At 48.6% G+C, this 18,814-nt stretch overlaps 1 protein-coding gene across 4 annotated transcripts in view; it reads left to right on the forward strand.

Annotated features, from left to right (window-relative positions):
• Positions 1 to 18,814, forward strand: part of LOC119178736 (riboflavin transporter 2) — a 236,943-nt gene that overhangs the window by 51,847 nt on the left and 166,282 nt on the right. Inside the window, exon 1 of one of the 4 annotated variants that reach the window (XM_075875014.1) lies at positions 3,662 to 3,806. The exons of the other annotated variants lie outside the window; for them this stretch is intronic. The gene's annotated coding sequence lies outside the window, so the exon portion shown is untranslated. Of the gene's footprint in view, positions 1 to 3,661; positions 3,807 to 18,814 lie in introns of those variants that run through there. 4 annotated transcript variants of the gene reach the window in all.

Consider the following 18,814-nt stretch of genomic DNA (forward strand, 5'->3'; position numbering starts at 1 on the left):
GCTTTACGCGACGCGAACGGACGACATAGGTAAATGACACATACAAACATGATAATCACGACATGAATGTCATATAACAACAAGACTACATGCCACGCGGATGATGCGCTCGTGGCCGTTTCGCTGGCTTCCCATATAGCAAATTTGGTATTATGTGACGCCAATGGATGACGAAGTTATGTGATTGGTGCAAACATGATAATCATGAGATGCGTTTCATGTGAGAACATGACTACATGCCACAATCAAGGCGCCAATAGATTTCGACGTGACGAGGTGCCCGTGTCACGTGTTCGGCCCGTGTTCACCGGCGTTCATTTCGTCGCGTCACGCCGGCGTTGCCACGACAGGCGCCGGTCCTGCCATATACTCGCAGGCGCGCACCGCGATGCGTTGGTTTGACGCATGCGCGTTTCCGCGCATCCGGCGAATCTCCGTCACGAAAAGAGGGAGACGCAGTGTTGTCTGGTTAACGCATCGGCGCGAAATGCTGCATGTCGCATTTCACGCCGGTTGCCGTCGGGTCATGTCGACGGACGCTGGTCGAGCCTGGCGCGTCAGACTATAAAGTACCCGCGTTTTGCATCGCTGTGCCCAGCGTGTGCGCGTCCACGCTACATTGGAGTATATTCGGCCCTTCATGATGCGCTCGCGGCCATTTTCCAAGCTCCACACATACCAAACTTGGTGTTACGTGACGTGGATGAATGACGAAATATATGACTGGTGGAAACTTGATAATCCTGACACGCTTGTCATGTAAGAACATGACAACATACCATGCTCATATCTTGCTTGCGGTTGTTTCGCTAGCTCCACATATACTAAATTTGGTATCACGTAACGTTAATAGATGACAAAGGTAAACGACACGGCCAAATATGATAAGCATGACACGGAAGTCATTTACGGCATCATTTACCTCCACCTCGTAACGTTGTGCTGAATATAAGGTTACATATCAACATTTCTCATTCACGCTTTGCATATCGGGTGCACGTTAAAGAACCCCAGGTGGTCAAAATTTCCGGAGCCCTCCACTACGGCGTCTCTCCTAATCAAATGGTGGTTTTGGGATGTTAAACCCTATAAATCACTCAATCAATCAATCAACGCTTCGCATATCATCGATTCCCACTGTACATGGGATCTGCCTTTTTTTTTCAAGGAACTTGTTGCTTGAAAGGCACGCGAGAGGAGTGGCGTGTATTCAGAAAAATCGCAAGCGGGGACACGCATCTTGCTATGTCGGTCATTCTGTTTTTATAAATGTAGGCGTGATTTAAACGTATACAAAAAATTAGTGTGTGAAAGGTGAACCTCAAGCGGCTTCATACGAGTATTCACTATCAAGGGCTGTCTCTCAAGCCTGAACGCTAGGTTCACAGAGGAAGCAAAGGTAAGGAGAGGGCATGCCCAGCCGGCGCAGGGCCTAAAAAACGTGGCGGAAATTACGTCACGCACGGCCATATTCACTGAGCACAATGACGGCGTTTTGTTATTGTTGATGTAGTGCGGAGGGAGAAGGAAAAAACCTTTATTGATGCTGGCTGTGCCAGATAGCCCTTATCCCCACCGGGCTGGTTGACATCCCTAGTTCGGGACGTCATTAGTCGAGGCCGCCACCCGAGCCCGCTGCACTTGAGTTCGCTGTTCCTCTAGTGTGGAGCTATTGAGTAGGGTCGTCTCCCAGTCCTCTTTGGTGGGGTTGGGAAAGGGGGTTATTTTGGGTTCATTTGGCCGGCCCAGACCATATGGTAAGTGTTGGCCACTTCCCCACAGTACTGGCACTGCCCACTTATTTTTGGGTCGTAATATTTGAGTATGGCTGGACAGAGCAGCGTATTTGTCTGTAGGTGCCGCAGGATGCGCTCCTCCGTTTTCGAGATGTAGTGCGGTGCGGCACCGTTCAGGCGGTCCAGCGGTGGTGTGCGCGTTTTCATGGGCCTCGCACCTAACCGTGGCGTACTGCAGGTGTTCGACAGCAACTATTCTTTGTGCCGCATTGTTCGCTACGCAATTTTCCTCCGGTTGTGGTTGTAACCAGGTGTCTGAACTAGAAACAACGGAACGAGCGCGCGTATACGTACTCCGAGTTTCCAGCGTCCATCAAAATTATTCCGAAAAGCCATCACAGAAGATAACGACTGTGCTCAAGAATTCGATCAATGAATGCCTTGCAGGTTAGTGACAGTTATGCGGTGTTGCTTCTTATGACAACGGACGATGCATTTGCGGTCCACAGGCCCTTATTAAGATTGAAGTCTAATCTTGCTTTTCATGTTCCTGTACAGTTACCGCATGCGTCTGCGCATTAAAGTTCCTGTTCTGCTTCGCTTAAGATGCCCCCTCTTCGCAGTATTGCCTCGCTCTCCGCAATATTGTCTGTATTGTAGCAAAACTCGTTAAAATGTCTACACGCACCTGCACAAGGTACCTAGGTGCACCTCACTTGATGTGCGTGCTTGTGCATTCAGAAGCTGACAAAGCCGTTTGAACGATCTTGACCAAGTGATGTTGACGTTTTCTCACGCATTCCTTCGGGTAACTTTCCCACTTTTCGCCCAACGTGATCCTGGTCTCCGTTCTCCGTAGCTACTAGTGCGCGTGAATCACACTGGAGACGTGTTCCCGCGCACTTTCGGGTGTTCATCGCTGCTTTCTTCCTAATGAAAACATGGCCTTTGGGATATCCGTAGGAACGAGTGCGCGTTGGACAAAAGAGGGACGAAAACAAAGAGGCCGGCGCAAACTCAACGGGCTGCCACGCATACAAGCTCCACCGACGCCGACTTTACTGGCATAATTACGGACCTCCGGGTTTATCGCAAGAAAGACATCTTTTTTTTTCTTTTTTATCGTTGTGTCTAGCCCACCGCATGACCGAAAATTTCATAAAGCCTAAAGAGAAGCGCAAAACGGGGAAAAGGTGATCTGAAAGAAGCTGTGCAAATTTCTGTGTCTGGTTCGTCGCGCGGCAATTTGCGAAATATCATATTTACTTTCACAAAGAACACATCAAATAAAAAAAAAGCTTAACGTGCAACTTCCTGTGTTTATCGTAAGCGCCGGTAGTGCAAGACTACAACAGCCACACGCAGAGATTTCGTCAACCGTATCACGGCAAGATAGGGTGTTGAAATTCGTTACGTTGGTTTCGGATAGCCCCGGCGCACGCGGCGCGCAGGCCACGTGCATTTTGAGACAGAGAGGTAGTCGCGCCTTCTGCTTCGCATTCACACGTAAACAAGAGAGGAGCATTTGCCCAGTCAATATGGCCGACTTCCGGTTTCATCGCGGCTTCACAACGAATGACGTCAGGGCCTCTCCTTACCTCTCCTTCTTCCGTGGCTAGGTGTATCAGAAACGTCCTGCATCCCCTCTCTCCTGCTCCGGGCACTCCGCCAGTGCTACACTGCGGAAGTGTGCCTAGCGTCACTTTCGGCTTCATTTAACGTTAAATTTAAGCGTGAGGGGAAGGACTCTTTACAGACTAAAATATGGCGAGAACATTAACAATACTTCTGAGAAATATCACAATCCTTACTGTCACGCCGCTGTTTTGATTCGTTGTAGTATTTGCAGGTCTTCCCGCGGCGCTCGTGGTTCTGGATAATTTCCTTTACCTCTACGGAGCATCTGGCGCCATCTGCGAGATATTTTTATAAGTAGCAGCGTCACCAGCTGTGTAACAAGCATGTAATCATCTTCGATGGAATCTCTGCTCCCATTTTTTAATAATCAGAAACAACGGTAGCGTATTTGAACCATTATTCACTCAGCTCTTTCCGGGACAAACAACAGACGTGAGTTTTATTCTCATGATTTATTTCGTTATCGTGTTATACCACTCGTTATATTTTTTTCTGAGGACTGCCTCAATTGAAATGGCGTGAAATTGCGCGGTAGCTGCGGAAAAGGTCGGCCAGCTGCCCGGTCGAAGTCTGCTCGGTCGCTAGAGCCGATAGCGTCGCTTGTCCACCCTATAAAGAAAAATAAAAAGTGGAGAAGGGGGGTTATGTTGACGACGTCTCTCTCCCACGCAGCAACGTCTTCTGGCTTGCGTAGCGTGGCTTTATTCCTCGAATACCATGCGCTCGCATCACGTGTAATGCCCAGGGTGTGACGGATGTAATATTTAGATCGGGACACTTGGCCATTTATCGTGACATGATCAACCGAACACAGAACCAACGGTACGCGTCCGGTTGGTAATGACAGCGTATATTCATCGCCAGAATGACGTAACTTCGAGCGACGACACTTACTTAGCGTTGCGTTGTCGGCAACAAGGGTGACGTTCCCTGCGCGTCCCGTTATGGTGGCATAGTCACGTTATGGGAGCCTTCATGAACGCGCGCTTCCCGTGCCTTGTACGGAGGCAGGCAGGCGCGCGTATGAAGGCTTTCTGGTCATGTTTGTCGCTTGCGAGAAACTCTCCATGTGATTACATGTTCTCTGACTAGGTAACGCACGTGTCTTCGGAATTGCCGTCTGCATGTTGAAATAGCGAAGAGCCGTGTGCAAAATGTGGTGAAAAAAAAATGAAAGCAGCGTCGCACTATCGGTGCTAAGTCTAAACAAAATACGGACCCTGGTGTCCTGTGTAACCCTTCATCTTTGTTTGTCTCTAGCCTCCCTAGGCGCTTCACTTCACTTTCACTTTATTACCCTAAAGACCCTTAGAGGGGGTATTACAAAAGGGGTGGTAGACATACAACAAATGTAATACATATGCAGGATGGGTACAAGTATGAACAGGGGTAACCAATACAGAAATAAAATAATACATGTGCAGGATCAGTATACATATAACAGGCGTAACACCTTGCCAAAAAAAAAAGACAAAGTGAGAACCAGTGGCACAAAAAGGAACAATGTAATGTATTGAAATTGAGAAGAAACGAGTGACATTTTGTGTAAATGTTAAGTGGCACATTATGGTGGCGAGATCAGTGGAAAAGCCATTCCATTCGGAAGCTGCACGGAAAAAGAAGGAGGCAAAAAACGTCGTGGTACGGGCACGTGGCCGGCCGACATGAAAGGAATGAGTGGTGCGGTGAGATGTGCGGGCAGGACGCAAGATATAGGGCGGGTGGCCGAGTTGACTGTGATAGAGCTTGTGGAACAAAATGAGGCTGGCAACTCGGCGACGAATGTTAAGTTTTGAAAGATTTGATTCTTGTTCAGGATATGAAACACTCACGTTATACGAATACGAGGAGTGAATGAATCTAGTTGCTCGATTCTGGAGTGATTCTAGTGCGTCAGTTAAGTACGCTTGATGAGGGCTCCAGATAGGCAACGCCTATTCAAATTGGGTGCGAAATAAATATTTATAAGCTTGCAGTTTTACAGGAGGGGGAGTATGACGTAAGTGCCGCTTTAAGAATCCAAGCGATCTGTTAGCTGATGATATGATATTGGTAATGTGGACCCGCCATGATAAATTGTTACCCAAGGTGACTCCCAAGTACTTGTATGTGATGACATTTTCCAATGCAACTTTACCGATTTGATAAGAATAGGTGAGGGGGCTGCGCCAAAGGTGAAACGAGAGGGACTTGCATTTATTAGGGTTTAGTGTCATTAGCCAACGCTTGCACCAGTTAAGCACATGGTTAATGTCATCTTGCAATGCAACTTGGGCTGATGTGTTAGTGATAGCATGGTATATTACGCAATCGTCTGCAAACATACGAAGATTGATGGATACATGGAAAGGTAGATCGTTAATGTATATGAGGAATAATAGGGTCCAAGAACAGATCCGTGCGGGACGCCTGATGTTACTGCCAGAGGGTAAGAGTTATGTCAATTAACAGTAACGAATTGGTAACGATTAGTCTGAAATTCTTGAATCCAAGTTAAAGTTTCAGGGTCTAAGTTTAATTTCAAAGTTTTAACATCAGGCGGTTGTGGGGTACTTTGTCGAATGCCATTTCAAAGTCAAGAAAGATAGCGTCAGTCTGTATGTTATTGTCCAGGTTAGTGTGCAGATCATGAACGAAAAGGGCAAGTTGGGTGTCACAAGAAAACTTTTTTTGAAATTCATGCTGTGCGGAATGAAAAAACTTATTAGAGTCGAAGAAGTGCATGATGTTGGTGTAAATGACGTGTTCCATGAGCTTGCAAGGCACGCTTGTTAAGGAAATGGGGCGATAATTGAGAGGACATGATCTATAGCCTTATTTGAAGACTGAAAGGACCTTTCCTATTTTCCAGTTTGTTGGTAGGTTACCTGTGGATAGTGACTGATGGAACAACGGTGATAAGTATTTGGCAGACATGTGCTTGGTATTTTTCAGAACTTTTGAGGTAATATCGTCTGATCCCGCTGAAGAAGATAGTTTGAGTTTGTCTATCAACGATATTATTCCAGAAGCGACGAAATCAATACTGAGCATTACAGAGACGATGCTAGACGAAAAAATCAGAAGGGGACTGTCAGTTTCGTTTGTGAACACGGAAGCGAATGCCGAGTTAAATACTTCTGCGCATTCAGAATCACTAACTTCCCCGCCCGAAGAATTATTCAAAATAATAACTGGAATTCTCTTAGGTTTATTTACCTCCCAAAATTTCCTAGGGTTATTTACCAAAATCTTCGGAACATCAGTATGAAAAAATGTACTTTTTGCGGTTCGATTGGCAATAAAATAAAAGGGTTCAGCTTCTTTATACCCACCCCATCCGCTGGCGGTAGCTGCGCGTTTAGTTGCATGAAAAAGTCGTTTTTTCTTATTTTCAAGTCGCTTTAAATGTTTATAAAACCATGATTTTTTTTTTGCTTAGAACGGAAGGTAGTACTGGGAGTAAACTTGCTTGTTAGCTCCTTAATTTTATTTTTGAAAATTAACCAGTTATCGTTCACTGATCGTTCCTTTAATTTTGTTTCAAAATAAGGTAGGAAGGCTTCGGGTTCAGCGTTTATTGCGTTGTAATCTCCCTTGTCGTACAGAAGTATAGTTTTACTGCATGGTTTGCGTAGTTTAGGGACGAATTCAAAAACAGCATAAATAACTTTGTGGTCGCTAATCTCAGGAAGAAGTGTAATATGTGACAAGCTCTCGTGTTTAGTTTTCAGTATTAGATCCAGAATATTAGAAGTTTCACTAGCAATACGTGTAGGTTCTGTATTGGCTGTGTTAGGTTAAAATTTAAGCAGACATCAACGAATAGTTTTGTTCTGGAGTGGCCTGTTATTATTTGGTTGGCGTCTTGCCAATCGATGTCAGGAAAATTAAAGTCACCAAAAGTAGGATATGTGCGGTAGGATATTTAGTAGTTAGCTGGTTGACTATATTGCCACGTTCCATTTCCCAAGTTTTTGTTATCGTCCCAAAACACCACACGATTCTCAGCGCAAACCGCGCCTGCAGTTTTCGAGAAGGTTCCGGACTGTAGTAGATCATTTCGATAAGATCACGCCCACTGTGCGAATGGTACAGATTGTTCTGGAACGCACGCCGCTGCCAGCGATAGCGCTAGAACATTCGACGGCGGGAGTATAAATGCCGACGCGCTTCGCCGCTTGTCAGTTGTTGATCGAAGGCCGACGCTCCGTTCGCCGCTATCAGTCTGAGACTGCTATCTGTGCGAGACTGCTGCTGTAATTGGACTTTCTGTTTACCGGGCACAGGTTCGCCCAAATGAACAGTTAAATTCCAACAAGAAGTCTCCTGTCTTCGGCCACGTCACGACCCCGTGACATTTGGTGGAGGTGCTGGGTAAAGGCCGAAGGGCATCACCTTAAACTCGAAGAGGCCGTCCGGTGTTATAAACGCTGTCTTCTCTCGGTCTCTTTCGTCGACTTCGATTTGCCAATAGCCAGTCTTGAGGTCCATTGACGAAAAGTACTTGGCGTTATGGAGCCGATCAAGTGCGTCGTCTATTCGTGGGAGAGGATACGCGTCCTTTCTTGTGATTTTGTTCAGGCGGCGATAATCGACGCAGAAACGTAGGGTCCCATCCTTTTTCTTCACTAACACCACGGGGGATGCCCATCGGCTCTTGGACGGCTGGATAATGTCATCCCGCAGCATTTCATCAACTTGTCTCTTCATGGCCTCACGTTCTCGCGTCGAAACCCTGTACGGACTCTGACGGAGTGGTCTGGCATTTTCTTCGGTTATGATGCGATGTTTCGTGATTGGGGTCTGCCGAATTTTCGATGACGACGAAAAGCAATCTTCGTATTGCAGGAGCAGGGCCTTGAGCTGTTCTTGCTTATCGTTCGGAAGTCTGGGATTGACGTCGAAAGCTATGGGAGGGGCTTGGTTCCTCTGAGCAGGTTCCGCAGAATCGGCGAGGGCGAAAGCACTGGTGGCTTCGACAATTTCTTCGATGTATGCCACCGTTGTTCCTTTGTTCACATGTTTGTACTCATTGCTGAAATTTGTGAGCATAACCGTTGCTTTGCCTCCCCGCAACTCTGCAATTCCTCTTGCGACGCAAATATTTCGGGTGACCAACAGATGCTGACTGCCTTCAACGACGCCTTCGAAGTCAGGTGATTCAGGAGCGCCGACTGAAATAATGACGCTAGAGCGAGGCAGAATGGTGACTTGTTCTTCCAGCACATTCAAGGCATGGTGTCCAGACGGCGTGCGCGGCGGTAGTGCTTCTTCTGAGGATAACATTATCGACATTGTTCCTACGTTGATGACAGCACCATGGAGGCATAAGAAGTCCATGCCAAGGATGACATCTCTCGAGCAACGCTGTAGGACTACGAAGTCTGTAGGATAAATACGGCCGTTAATGGTGACTCTCGCGGTGCAGATTCCTGCAGGCGTTACGAGATGACCTCCGGCTGTGCGGATTTCAGGGCCTTTCCAAGCTGTCCTAAGTTTCTTTAACTTCGCGGCGAACGACCCACTGATGACCGAATAGTCGGCTCCAGTATCGACGAGAGCGGTCACACTGTGGCCGTCGATAAGAACGTCGAGGTCGCTAATTCGCCGTCTCGCATTACAGTTAGGGCGTGGCGTCGGGTCACGGCTGCGTCGGCTTGTTCTGCTGCTTCCATGTTGCGTCGTCAGGCCACCTTCGGTAAGTGAGCTTTCGCCGTCAGGGCTTTGCCTGGTTGGCGTTGTGTTCGGAAAGCTTCGTCGCGGCGTCGTCGTCGTCGGAGGATCTTCGGTAGTTCATCGCACAGCAACCGCACCTCCACCGGTTGCTGCCCTTAGTTTCCCGGATACGGGCTAGGAGACCGGCCCCGCGTTGGGCCAGAGTACTGTCGGTGGTGCGGTGACGTGCGGCGGCTGGGCGACGGCGAAGGCGAAGGGCTTCGTGGTGTCCACCGAGTTCCTGTCAGGTAGTCGGCGATGTCACGTGGTCGTTCTCCTGGCTGTGGGCGCGGTGCATTGACGGCGAAGCCACGCAATCCCATCTGTCGGTACTGGCAACGGCGGTATGTGTGTCCGGCCTCGCCGCAGTGGTAGCAGAGCGGGCGATGGTCAGGGGTGCGCCAGACGTCAGTCTTCCTCGGTGCACTGCGCTGGGCCGCTGGCGAACGGTATCACGTCGGTGGGGGTGGTGGCGGCGGTGGCGTCTGTCGACGGAAGTGCGATGGGGCGGCGTTTTGGCGTGGACGGGGAGGAACGTTGTGGCGCAGTGCAGCGGCGTAGCTCATAGCTTCCGGCTCGGGCAGCGGTGCGTGGGGAATTTGAAGCGATTGCCGAACTTCTTCTCGCACAATGTCGGCAATCGAATCCACTTGAGGCTGCGCCGAAGGCAACAGCTTGCGCAGCTCTTCCCGCACGATCGCTCGGATCGTTTCACGCAGGTCTCCGGAGTTACTGGCTTGAGCAGCAGCGCAGTCTGCAGTCAGGCAACGATTGTACTGTCTGGTGCGCATGTCCAGGGTCTTTTCAATAGTGGTCGCTTCGGCTACAAATTCTTGGACGGTTTTCGGTGGGTTTCTCATCAGCCCCGCGAAGAGCTCCTGTTTGACCCCTCGCATGAGGAAACGAACTTTTTTCTCCTCAGGCATGTCTAGGTCAGCGTGACGGAATAGTCGGGTCATTTCTTCTGTGAAAATGGCGACATTTTAATTTGGTAGCTGAACCCGTGTCTTTAATAAAGCAGTGGCCCTCTCTTTTTGAGCGACGCTCGCGAACGTTTGCAGGAATGCGCCGCAGAAAACATCCCACGTTCGGAGCGTGGACTCCCGATTTTCGAGCCAGGTCTTTGCGGTGTCTTCTAAATAGAAGAACACACGACGCAGCTTTTCGTCATGGTCCCAGTGGTTGAGGGCGGCCACACGGTCGTATGTCTCTAGCCAGGACTCCGGGTCTTCGAACGATGACCCATGGAAAATTGGTGGTTCCCTGGGTTGTTGCATGACCATCGTGGGCTGGGACGCTGCAGTTGTCATTGTCGCTGCAGTCGCGGTCATGGCCTCGGTCTTCCGCGGCTTGTCGTGTAGAAGCCCGTACTCCGGTGGTAGCCCTTGCTGCCGGCGGCTTGTTCGCTGCTCCTGGTTGGCGTCGGTGTCTTCTCCGCGACGTGGGCTGGGTTCACGGCTTGACGGGGGCGTCCGGTACATGAACGAAGCATCACCTCCACCAAACTACCGACGACTTCGCTGAACGACAGCGGGCCGACCCGGAACTTAAGGCCCTAATAGAATACCTCAAAGGCAGGACCGCCGAAGTCTCGAAGGTATTCAAGCGCGCACTTGCGTCGTTTTTTCTACGAAACGGTCTTCTACAAAAGAAAAACTTTTCACCGCTTCGGGCTAAGTATCTCCTTGTGGTGCCTTCAGCTCTGCGACCAGAACTCCTGCAGGCCCTGCACGACGATCCGACGGCAGGGCACCTCGGTGTTTCTCGCACGCTCGCGAGGATACCAGAAAGGTACTACTGGCCGCGTCTTACAACCGACGTCACTCGTTATGTGAGGACATGCCGGGACTGTCAGCGACGCAAGACACCGCTGACAAGACCAGCGGGACTTCTGCAGCCAATTGATTCACCTTGCCGACCTTTCCAGCAGATTGGTATGGACCTATTGGGGCCGTTCCCGACGTCGGCTTTCGGAAACAAGTAAATCGTGGTAGCTACCGACTACCTCACCCGCTACGCCGAGACAAAAGCCCTGCCAAAAGGCAGTGCATCCGAGGTAGCTAAGTTCTTCGTCGAAAATATCGTCCTACGTCACGGCGCCCCGGAGGTCCTTATCACCGACAGAGGAACGGCATTTACTGCTGACCTAACTCAAGCGATCTTGGCATACAGCCAAACAAACCACCGCCGGACGACAGCGTACCACCCACAGACCAACGGCCTCACCAAGCGGCTTAACAAGACGATCGCCGACATGCTATCAATGTACGTCGATGTCGAACACAAGACGTGGGATGCCATTCTTCCGTATGTGACCTTCGCATACAACACGGCGGTGCAGGAGACGACGCAGATATCTCCATACAAATTGGTCTACGGAAGGAGCCCGGCAACGACGTTCGAGGCCATGTTACCCAACGTCACCGACGAAGAAAACCTCGATGTGAGCGAGTACCTTCATCGCGCCGAAGAAGCCCGACAACTTGCGCGGCTCCGTATCAAGAATCAACAGACGACCGACAGCCACCGTTACAACCTTCGACGACGCTTCGTGGAATACCAGCCCAGTGAACGTGTTTGGCTGTGGACGCCGATACGCCGACGTGGACTAAGTAAAAAGCTTCTGCGACGGTACTTCGGACCGTACAGGGTGGTTCGACGTCTCGGCCCACTTGATTACGAGGTTGTCCCCGACGGCATCACGAACTCTCAACGACGCCGATCGCGACCTGACGTCGCCCATGTCGCACGCCTCAAGCCGTTTCATGCGCGGTAACAAACTGAAACAGTGTTTTTTTGTATTATTGTTGTATCGTAATTTATTCATTGTACTTTCTTGCATTATTATTGTACCTTCATCTTTAGTTAAAGCATCGAGACGATGCCTTTTTCAGAGGGGGGCAATGCCACGTTCCATTTCCCAAGTTTTTGTTATCGTCCCAAAACACCACACGATTCTCAGCGCAAACCGCGCCTGCAGTTTTCGAGAAGGTTCCGGACTGTAGTAGATCATTTCAATAAGATCACGCCCACTGTGCGAATGGTACAGATTGTTCTGGAACGCACGCCGCCGCCAGCGATAGCGCTAGAACATTCGACGGCGGGAGTATAAATGCCGACGCGCTTCGCCGCTTGTCAGTTGTTGATCGAAGGCCGACGCTCCGTTCGCCCCTATCAGTCTGAGACTGCTATCTGTGCGAGACTGCTGCTGTAATTGGACTTTCTGTTTACCGGGCACAGGTTCGCCCAAATAAACAGTTATATTCCAACAAGAAGTCTCCTGTCTTCGGTCACGTCACGACCCCGTGACAATATCGTTTAAATCTTGTGCTAAATTTGGGTCATTGTCCGGTGGCCGATAGCACACACCTAGCAGAATTGTCCCCGGTACAGCGTGGCTGACTAACCACAGAATTTCCAGCTTGCAAGGGACATTTATCAGTGAACAGGATAACTGCTTATTGACAGCGATAAGTACGCCGCTGCCTCGGGCGATGATAGGGGCGACTGGTCGGCACCGGTGTCATTCCCGGTGCCGAGCAACTGGGCGATGATAGGGGTGAGCACCTGCATTGCGCTCTTTTTAAGTCTTTTTAAATGCGAAACATCTCTCACTGAACTGCGATGACTTTGAGCGTATCTATCTATCTATCTATCTATCTATCTATCTATCTATCTATCTATCTATCTATCTATCTATCTATCTATCTATCTATCTATCTATCTATCTAGCCGCTTACGACTTTTAGCTCTCCCGGCCGTTCCAGTGATGGTATCAACACCAAACTTGGTATGGCCTAACAGGACTGTATGACACGCATAAGTGACTAGTCATAACAATAAAATCATTACATGCATGTCATTATTTAAATTTTATGCTCTTGCTGCTCTTGCAGTGGTTTCGTTAACATGACATCTTGCAAAACTGGTGTGATACAATTTGACTGCATGGCAAACACAAACGCCAAACCCTAACATAAAAATCATGACATGCGTGTCATGTAATGACATGACTACATGCCACACTCATGATGCGCTCAGGGCCAATTCGCTAGCTTCGCATATACCATACTTGGTATTACGGGACGAAGCTAAGTGACTGGTGCAAACGTGATAAGCAGGAGATGAGTGTCATGTAACAAGACTACATGCCACACTCATGATGCGCTCGCGGCCGTTTCGCTAGCTTCACATGTACCGAATTTGGTATTACGTGGCGTGAACAGACGGCAAAGATATATGACACGTCGAAACATGATAATAACGACATGCGTGTAGCGAAACGTCGGGGTTGTTCAAAGTTAGGCGCATCAGACGACCAGGGAGACGAATAAGTGTGGGTGAAACTCCGCGGAGGCAATCGATGAGAAATCAACACGATGATTTCGGGGAGCACTCATTGGGGGTTTATTTGGCTAACACAACTTCAATTTACAAAATGCACTAGGTCACAAAGACAAAACTTAGAAAATGGTGGCATACCCCTCGGCCGGCATGGTCTCCGGTGGTGAGATCCGCTGTTGACCCCGACTCCGCTCCGCCCACTTTTCAAGTTCAAACATCCTCTTTTAAACCCTTGGTCGAACAAAGAGTCTTCACAAAAACCAATCACATGTTCGGACTCGCAGCATCTCAACCAATCACAGAAACACTTTCATAAAAGGCACTACATTTGTAAAAACCTCCTTACCAAAATGAAACACGCAAAGGGAAAGGTCCTCCACACGTGACACTCTCTCCCATACCAGGCCGTGCTGCCTCCTTCGGCCGACTACCGTCGGCGGCCGTTCCCACGCTTGGGCCCCGTAAGTTCTTTCATTAACTGTTGCTTTCTAGAAGCGTCCTTAAGAGCAATGGGTACACCATTGCTTACCAGGTGTACATGCGACAGCGAGGCGCCCCGAAATCCTAACAAGAGCGCGGGGGAATATGGTCGTTTACCGGTCGCCACTAAGTCTCGGTCAGGCTAAGTGGTCGCGTCCCCATGTCATTCTCAATGACACGCGTGCCTGTTAACAATGGCTTAGACTCCGACGGTGGCGCCGGACCTGCCTCTCGCTAGACGCTTTTCCTAGTAAGCTTTCCCCTTCTAATCCCGAACGGGGCGACCTTGACTGCTCGGTTTGTGAGCCGTAAAATGCAGCGTGTAGGCGCCTGTCCCAGGCTGGAAAACCCGATTTATTCCACATTCCATTAAAGTCGAAAGCCGAAGCTCTGTAATGGCCAGAGAAACAAACCCAAAGGTAGAAGAGTACAAAGAAAGACTTAAAAAAGAAGCAGGAGTTGGTTTTGCACAAATTTCCTGAGAAGATACTGGAGCTGGAAACCTTGCTCTCGCGACACCTCCCCCCTACAAAAAAGAGTGCCCCACTCGTTTTATCTGCAAAACACGACAATAAATAGACTAATTATACAAAAAGGTTTTGCATTCAACAAGTGTGTGAGATGTTTTAAAAAATTACATAAAACAACAGATGAAAAACAAAACAAAATCATTGGACACAGAAATATATGGGTTCACTTATCGGTACTGCAATACAATTCAGTGTCCGTTTCGTAAGCACTGACATTCTGTTGTGCGTTGTTATTACTTGAAAATGTCTTCCAGTCCGAGTAAAGTTCAGTGTCCGTGTCGTAGCTTTCGCACTGCTGTACTGGAACACTGGTCTGTGTCCCGCGCACACAATGTTGCAAACGGAGTTCCTGACCCACTCGCGAACCGCACTCACGCACATCACCATTGGAGCCACACTCGCGCACAACACTTTGATGCAATTCGTGGTCATCTCTCCTTGCACTGCACTCGCGCACAACACCACCGAGATCGCTCACCTCATGATTATCATCAGACTCATCGTCCGCGTCGTCGGCATCGGAGCCCAATCGAACGTGGCAGGGCTTTAAATGCGCCACATTCACAACGTCACGTTTTTTCCCAGTTTGGTCTACCACCTCCCAGTTGTTCTCGGCTACCTGGCGCACAAGACGGAAAGGTCCGTGATACTTGTGAAGAAGCTTTGTCGTCTTCCCTTTCGCCCGGGAGGGAGTCCACAAGTACACCAAGTCGCCCTGATGATAAACAACACTTCGTCGCCTAGCATCATAGCTGCGCTTGTTCTTCTCTTGCTGACGCTTTTCCCGTTCATTTACTATTTTTCGAGCCTGCCGCAGCCTGCGGGCCACTTTCATTGCATCCAGGCTGTAGTCGAATCCGCGTTGCGCGCCCGACCCTACATCCACCGGTAGTGTCGGTTCATGTCCGTGAAGAAGAAAGAAGGGAGTGAATCCAGTCGTCTCGTGGGTGGAAGAATTGTATGCAAATAGAACGTACGGTAGGAATTCATCCCAGTCGCGGTGGTGTGAGGAAACGTACATGCTGAGCATGTCAGCCAACGTGCGGTTAAAGCGCTCACACAAGCCGTTGGCCTGTAGGTGGTATGCTGTTGTGGTGGCATGCTCGCTACCCACGAGCCGGAATATTTCTTCGGTCAAGTTGGCGACAAAGTGCTGCCCACGATCGCTTATTACTTTCTCCGGGGCACCATGACGTAGGACGATTTGTTCGACGAAAGCTCTGGCTGCTTCTGCGGCAGTGGCCGCTGGACACGCGACAGCCTCGACCCATTTGAGATTTTGAGATTTGAGATTTATTTTTATTTTTCTGTACGTGCAACAGAAAAAAACGAAGCAAAAGCAAAAGGCTACATAGCCTGACGGAGGCTTTTGCTCCGAAATACAGTCTGGCAAAATAAAATAAAAAAACTAAAATTAACATGTCATACACAACTTAGCCGAATTAGAGAACATCATTATATACAGATACAATTTGCAAATTATGATCACACATGTAACCATTACAAATATAAAGAAAGAACAGGACAGTAAATAGTAATGAAATACCTAAAAAAACATCGCAATATATACAATAGGTGAGGTAAGGAAAGCATCAGGAGACACATACATTCCTAAAAAAAAAAACAACAAAAGGACACAAATAGTGTACTCTAAGCAATTGGGACACAGAAAGTAATAAATAATCCAAATTTCTGTATTAAGTGTATTCAATACAATTATAAAGAAGAAATTCCTTGAACTTATTTTTGGAAGTTTTCTTATTTAGGTCAAGTACGTCACCCAGTTTGTTGAGGAGACTCGGTATTTGGTAATCAATATGTTGTTGACCATAGGTTGTTCTAGTTTTCGGTGTTCTTATACTATGTGTACGGAGATAGTACTCAGCACATCGAGAAGAATCGTACATGGGGTATAGTTTATTATTTTGGATATACAATAATAACTTATAATAATATATTTGGTTTGCTTGTAATATGAGATATTTAGGGAATAACGGACGTGCGCTAAGACCTTGTGGCATACCGTAATATCCCTCGAATAGTCTTAGTACCCTCTTTTGTAGTGTAAGTAATGTTTTATAGTTTTGAGCCGTCGTTGTTCCCCAACATAAGACACAATAACTTAGCCTGGAATATATCAGTGTATAATATAACGCTTTCTTTAGCCAAAGTGGTAATAACGGACATAGTTTGTACATATGCATGGCCACATTTCGTATGGTAGTCGGTAATCACGACGATGTAGCGGTTCCCTGGTTTGGATTTAGTGAAAGGCCCAATGAAGTCCATGCTCACCTGCTGAAAAGGTCGACCTGCAGGTGGGATCGGTTGGAGGAAACCGACCGGCCTCCCCGGTGGTTGCTTTCGTGTCTGGCAGTCGGGGCAGGAGAGAACGTACTTGCTTACGTACGAGAACATCTTCGGCCAGAAATATCGGCAACGAACTTTCTCCCATGTGCGCTTGACACCTAAGTGGCCTGCCGTGGTGGCGTCATGGCAGTACCTTAAAATCTCAGATCTCAAGCACTTGGGGACGACGAGCGCAGCACGATCCTCCTGAAACCCTTTCGCCCTTCGATACAGTACACCGTCGATCAACCGAAAGCTCCGTGCCGTTCTTTTAGTTTTCCTGACAACGCGCGCATCTGGGTGCTCGAGGTGCTGCATAATTTCTTTCATCCATGGGTCTGCCCTCTGCTTTTTTCCAACATCCACCTGATCCAGAACCAGGAACGGTAAGGGGTTTTCTTCGCTTACAGGCGCGGGATCATGAGGAAGGCGGGAAAGCGTGTCAGCATTTCCATTCTTGAGGCCAGGGCGGTGTCGCAACGTTATGTCGAATTCCTGAAGCAACAGGGACCATCGCATAAGACGACCGTTCGGATTCCTTACTTTCATTAGCCAAGCCAGGCTGGCTTGGTCAGTCACGACCGTGAACTTAGAACCAAAGACGTATGGCCGAAACTGTCCGCAGGCGTACACAACGGCGAGGCATTCTTTCTCAGTGGTACTGTAGTTCATCTCAGCCTTGTTAAGGTGGCGGCTGGCATAGGCGACGACTCTCTCTTGAGTTCCAATTTTCTGTACAAGCACGGCGCCAATGCCGTAATCACAGGCATCAGTGTGCACCTCTATCGGTTTTCCCGGCTCAAACTGACGCAGAATTGGGGCTGTGATCAGCTTCTCTTTGAGTGTTTGCATGGCCACATCGCATGCCGCATCCCAGACGAAAGGAACATCCTTTTTGGTTAAGTTGGTCAGAGGTCGAGAAATGCGAGAGAAATCTTTGATGAATCGCCGATAGTAGTTACAGATTCCGAGAAAGCTCTGTACACCTTTCTTGTTTCGTGGCTTTGGGAATTTTTCGATCGCTGCTACTTTGTCTGGGTCCGGCCGGATGCTTTCACCTGTGAGAATGTGTCCAAGATATTTAATCTCCTGGCGAGCGAAGCTGCATTTCTCGGACTTCAGTCGTAAGTTTGCCACGTCCAAAGCCGAAAACACACTTTCCAAATCTTGCAAATGAGTTGCCATAGTCTTCGAAAAAATAACGATGTCGTCCATGTAGGCCAAACAAACTCTCCAGAGAAGACCACTGAGGACTTTGTTAATCATTCTCTGGAATGTGGCAGGGGCGTTGCACAGGCCGAAAGGGACAACATTGAATTCGTACAGGCCGGGTCCACAGGCAAATGCGGTCTTTTGCTTATCTTCCTCCTTGATGCCCACTTGCCAGTAGCCTGATGTTAGATCAAGTGTGGTGAAGTATTTTGACCCCTGTAGCACGTCGAGAATGTCATCAATTCGTGGCAGTGGGTGCACATCTTTTTTAGTGACCTCATTGACTCTGCGGAAATCAAGGCAGAAACGCCAAGTCCCATTTGGCTTCTTCACGAGGACGACAGGTGATGACCAAGGACTGTGAGACTCTCTAATTATCTCATCGCGCAGCATTTCTTCTACTTGTTGCTCAATCTGTTGTCTTTCAAAAGGGGAATGACGATATGGGTGCTGATGAATTGGTCGAGAGTCACCTGTGTCGATCACATGTTCAACGACATGAGTCTGCCGGAAGGGGTTGTCACTGCTCGTAAATAGATGGCGGTATTTCTCTATGAGCGACAGCAGTTCATCCCGCTCAGATGGCTGTAGGTGATCCCCAGTCTCTATGTCAAACTCTTGAGGCACTTGATCGTTCTCGGGGACCGTGATTGCCAGCTGTGCGTCATGAACAGATGAAGCCCATCCAAGCTTTGTTCCGCTGAGCAGGTTTACTGGCGACATGGTAGGATTAGCTATGCGAATGAGGCCTCTCCCATGCACGATCCTCGTTATTGTGCGTGCAACCTGAAGTCCGTTTTTGAGCGTGCTGTTCGGTTCGACGAGGTG

The sequence above is a fragment of the Rhipicephalus microplus genome, chromosome 1 (genome assembly GCF_043290135.1).
Source record: "Rhipicephalus microplus isolate Deutch F79 chromosome 1, USDA_Rmic, whole genome shotgun sequence".
In the NCBI taxonomy this organism is placed as follows: domain Eukaryota; kingdom Metazoa; phylum Arthropoda; class Arachnida; order Ixodida; family Ixodidae; genus Rhipicephalus; species Rhipicephalus microplus.